Genomic DNA, 10,608 nt, shown 5'->3' on the forward strand with positions numbered 1-10,608 from the left:
GCACAAGAAGTGGCAAAGTTCTTTATAAGCCAAGTTGTGCTGCGACATGGAGCCCCGGAAGTCCTAATCACAGACCGCGGAACGGCATTTACTGCGGAGCTGATGCAAGGAGTATTACGCTACAGCAACACGGATCACCGAAGAACGACGGCGTACCACCCCCAAACGAACGGACTAACAGAACGTCTGAACAAGACAATCGCAGATATGCTGTCAATGTACGTTGACGTTGAACATAAGACTTGGGACGAAGTGCTCCCGTATGTCACGTTTGCGTACAACGCGGCTATCCAGGAGACGACGCAGCTGACGCCGTTCGAGCTTGTCTACGGTAGAAGGCCGACTACGATGCTCGACGCCATGCTTCCGCACGTAGAAGACGACGACCTCAACGCCGACGTCCACGGATATCTTCAACGTGCGGAGGAGGCCCGCCAGCTCGCTCGAGTTCGTATAACGGACCAGCAGCTGGTGGATGCGGGCCGCTACAACCTCCGACGCCGAGACGCCGAGTACCAACCAGGGGATCGTGTGTGGGTTTGGACTCCCATCCGACGACGCGGACTCAGTGAGAAGCTCCTGCGACGGTATTTCGGACCCTACCAGATTCTACGACGTGTCGGCCAACTTACCTACGAGGTGATCCCCGATGGTGATTCCGGAACATCACGACGACGCACGCGGCCCGAAGTCGTCCACGTGGTTCGCTTAAAACCTTTCTACGGACGATAACGAATTTTATTTTTATTTTCGGACTGTCGCTTATGTTAGCATCGGGTCGATGCACTCTTAGAGGGGGGGTAATGCCGCGAACCATACATTGGGTTTGTTTATTTGTGTTTTGCTTTTACCGCCCGGCTGCGCCGGTCTGTGTTATCTCTGCGCCAAGGGAAGCGCGTGTTCCATTCTTTCTTTCTGTGCCGCATCTGTTATCTGTCGTGATAGGGAGAGCATTCCGATCTAACGTGAACAGCCCAGAATAATCTTCTTGGATCTACTATGTTCTCGATGTGAATCGACGTTTCGAGAACCACGCGCACCGAAAGATAAAAAGCCTGCAGTGCGGACGCCGGGGCATTCGATTCTGCGACGCTCGCTGACGCAAGTCACTTTGTTGACCGCTGCTTCGCCGCCTCTGTATTCTTTTGAGTTGTTAGGGGAGCACAAGTTCGCTCCAATAAACTTGTTTCTCCTGCAAGACAACTGCGTCGTCCTTGGCTTCGTGACAATATGCTGCTTTGGTGCTGCGAATGTTGTTTCGAGAAATTTAGGGTTGCGCTGATGCATTTGATGGGGTATTACGCACGAGGAATTTTGTAGATGATCTTTTCTGCTTTTTAATATAGAGAGTCACTTTGGTCATGGCATCAGTCATCTTATAGTTGGTGTTGGTTTGTGGGTGTCGAGACTGCCTTCCTTTTTGAAAATACATGGTATTGTCTGGCTTATCCGTTTACCGTACAGTAGACAGGTGCACGTGCGTTGTTGGTAAAGAACTTTGGAGGGGAGTTGATGGTGATTGAAGAAAAAAATTGTGATCAGCGACGTTGAAAGAATTAAATTTCGCGGTTGTCGCTACATCGGTGATTACAGCTTCCGACACATTGAACAAACTTGGTGGTGCAGCTGTTTTTCTTGACAACAGTGAAATGTTTTACTTCCTTCCTTATGTCTATATTTTTCTCTTGGGCATACAGTTCTTGCCCTGCATTGAAGAACCAATGCTACAGAATCATAGTAGGAAACTGGTTGGTAGCAATAAATTGACGGTAGATTCCAGTCTTGGTTTGCTTTCTGCACCCAAAAGGCTCAGTTAACTTCCTGGGGCGTCTCAAGTCGGCTGAGCAAAACAATTCAGTTCGCCATAACACGAATACGACGCAACGCATTGCTGTTCCTAGTTTTCACAAAGAAACATCCGAATAAATTAAGGTCGCATTGTTTTATGGAAGAATAACTGACACTGGATGCTACCTCCAGTTCACGTCATACCATTCAATTGCGCACAAGGCTTTTTTTACTTCTCGTTCTTCTACGCACGGCTTTCTCGACAAAATATATGACAAGAAAAAGGCCTATATCACAGAAATAGAGCAAGATGGCTACACCAGCAGCTTTATTCACCACATCAAATGCCGTATTCACTGACTGGGGGACAGCCAAAAAATTCTCGCTCTTTCAACGCAGCCGGTCAGCAATCCTATGCCTACCTTTATTGTCTCTCCGCTCACGTAATGTCATACCTGCATCTGCCTACTTTGTCGCGAAGGGGTGAGCAAAATGATGCCATCAATTCTCGTATATGAATGTCTTCCCATTGCCCACATATTTGTTTGATTGTGGCATCAAACTCGTAATGTCTGATGCCACGACGAAAAGGCAAACCGCCAAAATAATAAACACAAGTTATCTACAAGTTTTCTTCTGCACAATGCCCCACCAATCACATTGGCGACAGCTGAAGCTTGCCAGAAAGACTCCAACTGCACCAACGCAAGGTACAGAAAAACTGAGAGAGAGGCATTGTTTTTCAGTTAGAGCTAATAGTTAATCAGCCTTGAGTGTACGTTTAAGTCATTAATAGGCTTTCTTTTCCCCTGTGTAGCTTTTCTGCAGATTTGTTGGGCTGTGCAGCTGAGCCAACCTATTGCTGTAGATGGGCCAAAGTTTGATTATGTGGAGCGTTTTCTTGTGATTGTACAAATGCAGTCTGTTTTGTGTAACACAGGCATTGCAAACGTTATCCAAGTTCCTGGATATAACTTTGTACATGTTAAACTGCTCTTCAGATTTTGCTAACGATGTTATTGCGGAACTTTGCACCAGTCAAGGGTCGTAATAAAGACAACATAATAATTCCATCTTTGGTAAAGCGTAAATTGCAGCCATTAGGTTCTCTCTTGTAAAACAAAATGGGTTTTTTGTGGTTCTACTTTTCAAGCCTGAAATTTCAATAGTCATTGCTTCTGCTCGGGAACTGAATGATGGTGCTAGTCTTACTGCGATATTTTAGTTGTGCACAGTTCCCCGTTACAATCTTTAATTGCACCCGGGCAGCAGCTTTTTCTGCAAGATTCAATAAATTTTTAAGATACTAGTTATACACGAAAACAAAATTCATATCTGCCGTTCTGGCCGGAGCCTACACATGCACTGAATTTTTTGTCATAACAGTATTAGCGTGTTTTAAGGGAAGACCATCTTCCTTCATTAAGCTCTTTTGCACCTTGATGCCGGTTTGTTTATGTTGTTTTCAATTTTCGTTTTTATCAGTCTCTGTATGAGAAGCATATATATTTATATGATGTCACTTTGTATTTCTGAAACGGTACCTAGTTGCCAAGTCCAATTTGTTGGGGTCAGTTTTTCTGAACTCAATTGTAGCTTTTTTAAAGATTATGGTATGTTTTGTGTGCCCAAAGGGTTGCCTCATTGCATTTTTGGCCTATGTAGTCTAGAAAGCGGATATTTTGCTTCAAAGTGGAATGTCGGGCTAGCATAATCGTCCTTCGGTTGCTGCTCACATTCATTCATGCCATTATATTTTATATCATCACTTAGTATTAAAAATTAACCAATCTCCGATCATTTTAATTTTGTCACCTGCTTTAAACTGTCTTTTTTTCGAACTTTCTGTAAGGAGTGACAATGCGTATTTTTTTATGCCAAGGCGTCGCACTGCTCTAGTTGGTACACGTTTTAATAGATACAAAACCAGCGGAAAACACAGGATACGGAATAGAACGATGGGACAAGCTTGTCCCGTTGTTCTCTTTTAACTCTGTCCTGTGTTTACCGCTGGTTTTTCAGCCATTCAATTATTTCATGAATTTGTTGAATGGTGATTAGTTAAAGTGCTCAAGCAATTTTGGGTGTGAAGGTTCTCTGTAGCATTTATATAAGTGCTCTCTGCTCTTTTTTGAGCCAAATAAGACCGCATTATCAGCCTTAATAGGATTGTCTTTTGTAGCCATGAAGTTGAAATAAATATTAATTTGCATTGCTTTCCATATTTTGAAAGAATTGCTTGCTCACCTTCTTTAAACCCTCTTTCTTGCTCGTGCATAAAGCATTTTCCTTTTTTTCAGAACTTGGAAAGGTGGCTCATCCTCGGTTCTTGTTGAAGGAGCAGTATATGTACTTCACAGGGGAGCTCTGAACACACAGTACTTATGGTCTGAAACATTCTGCCAGTATAACCTTGCTTTGTAGAGGTCATTGTACAAGTCCAAGCTCTCGACAGTGTAGTACAGTGCCTGGTGTAGCGCACAATCTCTCTTTAACAGCACCCGCTCGGTGCGGTTGAAGAGAATAATTTTGTTTCTATAATGTTTAAGATTATTTTTAAATATACTTCAAATACTAGTAAGAGTAGCTAAGAGTAAGAATTGGTGGCCATCTTCCTGGTGGAGGCCGAAAGTGAAAATTTCTAAATGCAACTATTGTCAGTTTAGGCTGCCTTATGTAGTAAAATATTTTCTAACAATTGTATAGTTACCAAAGGTTGACAGAAAAGCTTTTCACATCGGTTTAGCACCGTCTTAGCAAAACAAAAATCTCATTAAAACTCAAATATGAAAAGTAACAACACTAAAGCTGCTGATAAAAAAAGGCTGAATGTTTTATAGAAAATATTTTGCTGATTTTACTCTTAGTCAACTCTAAAAAGGGCTATGGAAGGGTTCGATGCTTTCTATGAAGCACCTAGTAATACTAGACGAAACTAATGGGAATTGCCTATTGGCTTTTCATTTGCAGCATTGATAAATGACCCCACATTCCCTGGCAGGGACATATAGCCAGGCGCAATGTACAAGCTAGCCTTATAAATAAATAAAGCTTTAGCAACAATGTCACCAATTTCAACCATGGGCTTCACCAGGGAAGTCATAAGCATTGTTCTGTAATGTTTAGAGTTGTTGATATTGCTATGTGGGGTCATGTAGTCAAAAATGTATGTTCGTAAAACTCGATATACCACCAAACCTTGCAAGTCTTGTACATTATAAATAATTTTTCATGAAGCAAAATGAATAATGCAAAAGAAAATAGGTGGCAGTGGGGACCCAACATTTATGAGTAGATTACAGCCACAGTATGGAGGAAGTATAGGCCTCCTACGCTGGAGTTTTGGCGACAAGCAGCGCCCCTAGTGGCCGACGCCTCTGGGTAGTACAAAAGCAGACGACCCTCACCGCCCTTCATGCGTTTTTAATTGCAAGGCAGAATGAAACTTGGTTGTTCTTTATTTAATCGCTTTTTGGCCCGCTCAAATGACTGCATACTGTATGAAATACCCTTTGTAATAGTTGTAGAGGCTAAACAAAATAATATCCGCTCAAAAAAGCCGATTTATCAACTTTCTTTTCAACGAGCTGTCGCGGTCGGCGCGGCGTGGGACAGTATCACCAGGTCGGGTGGTCTAACGTCCTGACGACGATTACCGTTCTTCTTGTGTGCATTCGACAAAGGAAAGTTCACGAGTAGCATAAATACGGAACGCTGCTCATCCTATAGCCTGAGGTAACGGCTAAAGGTTGATTCAGCGGGAGCTTGCAAGCGAACCCAAGAACTGTGCAGCCGACTAAGCTAACACTGCTGGCTTGGCACCACCTTGAAAACGAGTGGAGATTTTGTTTTGTATTTTCGCAAAAAAATGACCCTGGCGTAACGTTTTACGCCGCACGATTTACGAATGGCAGGGTACATGTAGACTAGCGAGTAAGTGAGGCATGGCGTCAAATAAACAAATTAAGCCCTATTAAAGGACGCAAAACGATAACCAAATCGCCCGCCCCCTGCCTGCCGAAATGTGTACTTCTGAATTTGCATAACATAACATAACACAGCCACATTCACGGCGTGCGGCTACAAATATTTATATACGATCATCAATGACTGTTGGTTATCTTCTTCGCTAAGAATCTGAACTCCGACACGCCAGTTTTTTCCTCAAATGAAGTTAGACACCGAGACAAAAACACAAAATTGCTCGCTTCCAGTTGAATTGACCCCCATCTTCACTCTCCGCAAGATTATTGTCAAATATTATTGGCGATTCGCTGAATTTTTTCGCTGTGCATTCAGAGTACCCCACCTCCTCCCACCCGATTCGCCGTCTAGCCCTCCGCCGTGTCCGAAGCATGCAACTCGGCCGTACACTTCAAAACGTTTCTGACCCTCATTCTAGCATATTACGTGCGAACAGGGAATATATGATGCAAAAGTGTAATTAAGTAAAGTGAGCGCAAATAAGGAAAGCGAGCGGCCTCTAGGTTCGGCCGACCACTTTTCAACGGCCACTGATTTCTGAATCGCGAAACTTCACGCTTCTGACATTCGCTGAATTTCGCCACTGAGACAAATAACACAACGGCAACCTAATACTGCACCATATATTCGTAACGGCTTCGCAAGCGAGCACTATTTAAGGAAAGTGCACGCATAGCGTGCAGGTACGCAAAACAGCGGCGCACCCCAGCAGGCGAGCCAACAGTCCGCCGGACTCGCTGGCTTTTTAAAACGCCGTCATCACCGATTGCGTCTCTCTTCTTTTTTGAGCGGCTGTTGTTGAAAAGTCCTTGTCACCTAGAGTATTAGTGTAAACTAGAAATTTCACTTCATACGACAATCGATCGGTGAACCTGCGAGTGGCAGAGTGCCGTCACCATCCCGGCACTTTCGTCGCCGCTGTAAACGTATGTAGCGCTGCAAATGTTTTTTCCCCAAATGCCAAGTTGATCGCCACAAGAGACCGAACTCGTCGGGGATGGGCTGGTGACAATGTCGCAAAACAATCGGGAGCATCGAGCTCATTTTGCTTCTGTCGACACGGGATCCTATGGGACCCGCGCAGCTTTGTACTACCCGGAAGTACTGCCCGGAAGCCGCTTGTTCGCGCTCCCTGGGCGGGCCGCGAAGAAGGCCTATATATATTTCAATTGGTCTTCCTTCATATAGAGATTTCCTGCTCAGCTCAAGTATAAGGCAATAAACATTGCGGGTAGCTACCGTTATTGCAAGTTTGATGCAATACTGAGAATGCAAGGGTTTTAAGGATCACAGAACTTTTGCGCAGTTGATGTGTTGCACACCTAATTGCGTTCACTGCATATCATGTTTAAGCTGTGCAGTGAAGCTCGAAGGATGTGTGCTGCAGTCCGGCAAAATGAACATATCATTGATTTTTGCAAATTTTTGAATATTCAACAACCTCTAATTAATGTTATGACTTGTGTATTGAGATGTGGCCCTAATATTAGAACTTATAAATGAATGTTTCAAAAAACGGTGGGACAAAAAGTTCAAGAAAATTATCAGCTGACAAGTAGCTTCAATGGAATGTCTCATAGAACCGAACTTAAAAAGCACGAATATTTCATACCATAAACGTGTGTCCTACTGTGCTATATGTGGCCGCACCCTTGCAGCGCCACTTGTGAAAGACGATGACGCAATCTTTTTGTACCCCTTTAGGTGGGTGCTTTTGCAGAAAAAGCTCCTACAGATTTGTGTGCTAAGAAAGCACCCGATCATGCTTCTAGGCCGAAAAGGGTGTTATAAGGCACCCGTCTTCTGGGGTGGTTCACAAAGGGTGCTCCTGAGGCGAAAGAATCCAAGCACCCTAAAGGTTGAAAATATTCTGTTGTGAGGGTGCTCCTGCAGTGGCAAGCTGAACGTACCCTTTTGGGTGTAAAAATGTTGAGTGTGTGCCTGACGTTCGGCGAAAATTGAGTCCTCGTTTTTGAGCGTCAGGTACTTACAGCGAATTTGAACGCATAGGGTGCGGAGAAGCACTCCAGGCAACCCGACCTTCGCCAAACCAGAGAATCAAAAGAGCCCCCTGCGCGCTTCCCATCCGCCTCTCACCTAGAGCCACTGCTCACCTTCCGTGAAATCCCTCTCCATCACAGGTTCTCACGCAAGACCGTTCTACTCCATCAACACTTGTTATATACCCCTAGAATCAGAACTCTTGAGAAAAATTAAAACTCACTCCCTGCCCACTAGATTCATCCTCACACACAAATGACCATCCCTCTTTCCAACAGCTCTTGCCCCACTGCGGCGATTACGAAGATTACCAGGGGGGATTACCAGCCATGATAAAATAGTGCACCTGAAGAGTCAAACGTAGAAAAGCCTTTTTGGAAATAGTAGGGGTAAAGCACGGGTACCAAAAGTTATGCGCACCCATGCGGTTCACGCAAGCTACGAAAATCGTACCTGATGGTGATTTACAAACGTATTCATCTCCGCTTTGAAAAGACCATCCATGCCTGGCAGGCAAAGAGAAGTCTACACAATAAAGTAGTCTTAGCACTCAATTGCACTGTATTGCATTATAGTGCGATCGTTGTGAGGTTCAGTGCGCTATTTTTTTCTGTGTGCCAGCTTCGCGCAGCTACCGTTTTGGACTCCGGGCTACGCACGCGCTAGCGGAAAGACGTCACCACCACCAAAAGCAAATGACGGCGGCAGAAACCAGAATAGTGACAAACCGGAACCTGGAACCCGGCGCAACTACAACTGACATGTCTTTGATTCATTATCGGTAAGCATGAGCGGTAATATAAGAACGTAAGCTATAATACTCTAGGCACAAAAACTCAGAAGAGCCCGTTCTATCAAGCGGACCTACAAGGCCAAGCGAGCGCATCGTGCGCTTCACAGGATTGAAGCCATTCTCTCGCTGTTTGTTCCAAGAGGAGGGGTGCGAAGCGGCATAAAGTGTCAGGTGGTGTGTGTGTAAAGATTAAAGGTGTGCACCAGAAAAGATGATCGCACTAGGCGTTGGATGTATACAAATTCACTGTGCATTCGTGTGGTAAGTACGTCAAGCACCGTCGGTGTTTTTGTGGTGAAAGTTACTCACGTGGAGTCGAAATATCTAGAGATTGCAGGCTGAAAGGAAAATGCGCACCGATTTGTTTAAAGACATGGTAGAAAATAAGCATGTATGTAATAAAAGCGTATTGGCAGTGTTACCATGCTTAACTATTCGCCATTGCGTGGGGAGGAACATAATGACAAACCATGAGTGTATAAAAGAAAGATTACATGCAAAATCTTTATTAACAACAAACGCAAATCAAAATATACAGCAATTTGTTTAGCACAGGGTCTCAGGACAGCAGTCGGGGTACTGCCGATCAGAAGCAGGCTGAAGGGGACAACCGGGAATGGGAGTTGGTTCGCCGCACCTGTAAGAGAAACTTGATAGCGGTAAAGTATGACTAATATTGGCTTTGCAGCTGCACCCCAACGCAGTATGCAAATCCGTTCTTTCCACAAATTCAGGTTAGCAAGCAGAGCAGCACCCGCGCGAAAAAATCAAGTATTTACTTTCTTGTTCATCTGCCAAGCCCACAGTGCCTTGTGGCTCTCGCAGCCGTGCGTTTTCATGCTGGTCGTTCTGTGCTATGTTGTTATTGGGAGGCACTGAAACTAACCCTTGTCCTGAAATGACAGAAGCCCTCACGGAACTTAAGAAAATTAGCGCTGGTCAAAACAGGGTGATATCCGAAGTTGAAGAACTAAAGCAGCTGCTCCTAACAACCGACAAAACATGGCCATATCTAGGCAAGCGCATGAGTGAACTAGAACATCACTACCAGAGCCTTTATCCCTTGCCTGATGACATCGCCTCAGTTCAAACGGACAACCCCGTAACCACCCGGTTAGTGTCTGAACTGGAAAATAGGCTGGATGACGCAGAAAATCGGTCCCGCCGCAATAACCTCATCTTTTATAACCACCCAGATCCTAACCCAAAAGAAGGCAACAATGAAACAGAACAACTTAAAGGGACACTGAAGTGATTTGTAAACATTGCGGGATCACTAGCGCAGATTGTAGTTCGGAGTCCGTAGGCAATGTTTCGACCACTCTGACCGCGTTTACGCGAATTTATTTAGTAGAAAAATCAATTCGAAAATGCTGCCCTCCTCTCTTTACGCTCGCCCATTTTCTGTGGCGTTTTCGTGTGACGTCAGCAGGAGCTGAGCTGGAAAATGGCTGCGCTACTGCACGGTTCGCCGACCAGCCGACCTACCGATCGAGTCAGTCGGCCCAGCGTTTCGTCCGCCGGCCGCCGACGGGTCGTCGCTATTCGCTCGCTCAATTGAAACTAAGCCACAACACCTTTGTGAATGAAAGAATGTGCCTTTCCTTACTTTGTTAGTTTGTACACTGTGTCAAACTAAGAGTCCGGGTCGCTCCGCACAAGCGCTGCACAAGTGCACATGCGACGCTTCGCTGACTTTACGCTAGTAGGAAAATCTAAGGCCAATTGAAGGCGGGAGAAGAGTCAGCGAAGTCAATATAGGTATTAAGAAAACAAACTCACCTGAAACTTTTACCGTACAGCGCAAAACTAGGGAGCAGGAAGCACTTTTTGCACTGGGTAAACAAGCACAGTGGTCAGCAGCACGACCGCACATCTGCGAACGCTTTTCCGTCAAAGAAATGCAATTGCTAGACGTGAGATATCGTGGAAGTTTGGGGGACACTTACTGCAGGAGTGATATACAACAAATAGTCACATAAAGTACTTAAAATGCTTAAAATAAATAAAAGTGTAAACTGGTCATACATTATAAACCTTAT

The sequence above is a fragment of the Haemaphysalis longicornis genome, unplaced genomic scaffold (genome assembly GCF_048455015.1).
Source record: "Haemaphysalis longicornis isolate Haplotype H1 unplaced genomic scaffold, Haemaphysalis longicornis Haplotype H1 scaffold_13, whole genome shotgun sequence".
NCBI classification, from domain to species: Eukaryota; Metazoa; Arthropoda; class Arachnida; order Ixodida; family Ixodidae; genus Haemaphysalis; species Haemaphysalis longicornis.